Source organism: Arachis ipaensis, chromosome B02, assembly GCF_000816755.2.
Source record: "Arachis ipaensis cultivar K30076 chromosome B02, Araip1.1, whole genome shotgun sequence".
In the NCBI taxonomy this organism is placed as follows: Eukaryota; Viridiplantae; Streptophyta; class Magnoliopsida; order Fabales; family Fabaceae; genus Arachis; species Arachis ipaensis.
In genome coordinates, this window is record NC_029786.2 from 53069176 (window position 1) to 53072131 (window position 2956).

Consider the following 2956-nt stretch of genomic DNA (forward strand, 5'->3'; position numbering starts at 1 on the left):
ATGCCCCAAAGTAAAGTTCAATAAAAATCAATGCATATAGAATGTGAATTAAAATGAATGCATGAGTATGTGAAAAAGTGGGAATCATAGGTAGCTAGGTATTGTATTAGAATTATATAGGTTGTTATATGTGTTTCGTGAGAGCTTAGGTTAATCAAAGATTCAAATTCCAAGCTCACATGACCATATGCATCCCTACCTTTACCCTAGCCCCATTACAACCTATGAATAAGTCCTCATGATGAATGTATGCATGCATTGAATAATTGTTGATTGTTAGATGAAAAACAAATCATGGAAAGCAGGATTAGAAGAGAATTGAGTGGATCGACCCTATACACTTGAGCGACTAGAGCAGATACACTTCCGGTGAGGGTTCGATGCTCAATTCCTTGTTTCGGCTTTCATGAGCTTTCTTCTTGCAAGTCTGTTTGAACTTTATTTTGATATTCAAATTGGTAGGATTCATGAATCATCATATGATCTTAGCTCAACTTGTGCATATGTGTTTTTGGGGATTGATTTACTTTTGACCAAGTAGATAGAGTCATATTGCATTTAGTTGCATGCATATAGATAGGTTTATATAGTTTATTTGCATTGAATAAATGTTCATACCCCTTTTCTTGTCCTTCTTTATTCTTAGCATGAGGACATGCTTAGTTTAAGTATGGGGAGATTTGATAAACCCCAATTTTGTGGTTTATCTTGTGCTTAATTTGGGGGATTTTATCACCTTTTCTCACATTTATTCAATGAAATAGCATGGTTTTGCAATTCTCCCTGAATTTGTGCTTAAGTGTGAAAACATGCTTTTTAGGCCTTAAAATAGCTAAATTTAACTCACTTTAATTCCATTTGATGCCTTGATGTATTTTTTGAGTAATTTTAGGTTCATAAGGCAAGTATTGGATGGAAGAAGTGAGGAGAAAAGCATGCAAAGTGGGAGAACTCATGAAGAAATAAAGGAACCGTAAAGCTGTCAAGCCTGACCTCTTTGCACTCAATTGACCATAACTTGAGCTACAAAGATCCAAATGAGGCAGTTCCAGTTGCGTTGGAAAGATAACATCCAGAGCTTCGAAATGATATAAAATCTGCCGTAGTTTCCCAATGTATAGAGGCTCGTACACGCACATCATGCACACACGCCAATGGATCAGCGTTGGTCCATTTTGGGCAACTCGTTGGGGGCGATTTGTAGCTCATTTTGGGCCAAATCCAACTCATTTCTAATGCTATTGAACCCAAAAATTGAAGGAGAAAGGAACCAAGTAGTCATAGTTTAGTTTTCATCATGTTTTAGGGTAGAATTCTAGGGAGAGAGGCTCTCTCCTCTCTCTAGATTTAGGATAGAAATTAGGGTAAAGTTAGGATAATCACTCTCAAATTTCTCTTTCAATTCTTGTTTTGATTTCAACTCTCTTGATATTTTAATGTTCTATTGTCTTAATCTTCTTAGTTTCTCTTGTTAATTTCTTATGTTGCTCTCTTTTATGTTTATGAACAATTGTTGGATCTTAATTTTCTTTAATGCAATTTTATGTTTCCATGTTTCTTTTATGTTGATCTTGATTGTTATTGTTGATTTCTTGCTTATGTTAGTTATGGGTTCTTTTAATTCTTGTATTTTATGATGTTTACTTTTATTGCACACTAGGTGTTTGATAGAATATTTCCTTTAGTTTTTGAGTAGTTTTCTTTACTCTTGGCCTAGGCTAAGGGATTTGAGTGACCTTGAGTCATTGGGTCTCAATAATTTGGTGATTTGAGAACCCTTGGTGATCAATTTGATATCCATTGACACTAACCACTACTAATCTAATTAGTAGATAGGTTGGGACTTATGGGTTAATGTGATCAAGCCTATTTGACGTACCTCAAGCTTAGGAGTAGATATTACGTACTTAAAGCATTTGGAGGTAGACTTAATAGGTTGGCCTCTCATAATTATCAATATATGGTTTGTTGACAAGGATGGTGATCTCAATTACCTATGTCTTAGCCAAGAGTTCTTTCCATTTCTTTTATTAGTTCTTGTCATTTTACCTTCTTGTCATTTATTTTTCTTGCCAATTAAAAATCAAACCCCCTTGTTCCTTCATAGCCAATAATTGATCACTTCATTGCAATTCCTTGTGAGACGACCCGAAGTTTAAATACTTCGGTTAATTCTTATTTGGGGTTTGTTATTTGTGACAACCAAATTTTTGCATGTGAAAATTCTTTGTTGGTTTAGAACTATACTTGCAATGATATTTCAATTGTGAAATTCTAAACCATACAAGAAACCGAGCATCAGGGACTAAGCATATCTCTCTTCATGAGCAATTAGACCAAGGAATTAGCTGATTATCAAGATTTGAGAGATTGAATCACCAAGGGATTGGGGTTAAATCAATCATGATTGCCAAGAGGTCAATGAGTTGCATGATTGAAGACGATATGAGCTGGATTTAATCCAAAGAGAACAACATCTACTAATCTCAATGAATTTCCCCTATTCTCATCTTCCACATTCTTTATAGCTTTCTTTACATTATGTTATTCCCTATTCCCATTTACAATTAAGTCATTTATGTTTCTGCACTTTACATTCTTGCCATTTACTTTTCTGCATTTTACTGTTTCTCTTTATTTTTGAGTCATTTACATTCCTGCTCATTTAAATTTCTGCAATCACAATCTATATTACTCAGCTTTTGATTAAAAAATCTACCAATCTCTGTGGATACGATCCCACTCCTAGTGGGTTATTACTTGACGATATTTTTGGTGCACTTGCTAAAAAATAAAAAAATTTATTTTATATGGGGAGTGAATTCCGGCCATCAAGTTTTATGGCGCCGTTGTCGGGGATTGGTTTGAATTTGATAATGATTAAATTGATGGGTAGCTAGATTAAGCACTTTTAATTACCTTGCTAATTCCTTTCATTTTAATTCTTTAGTTTTCT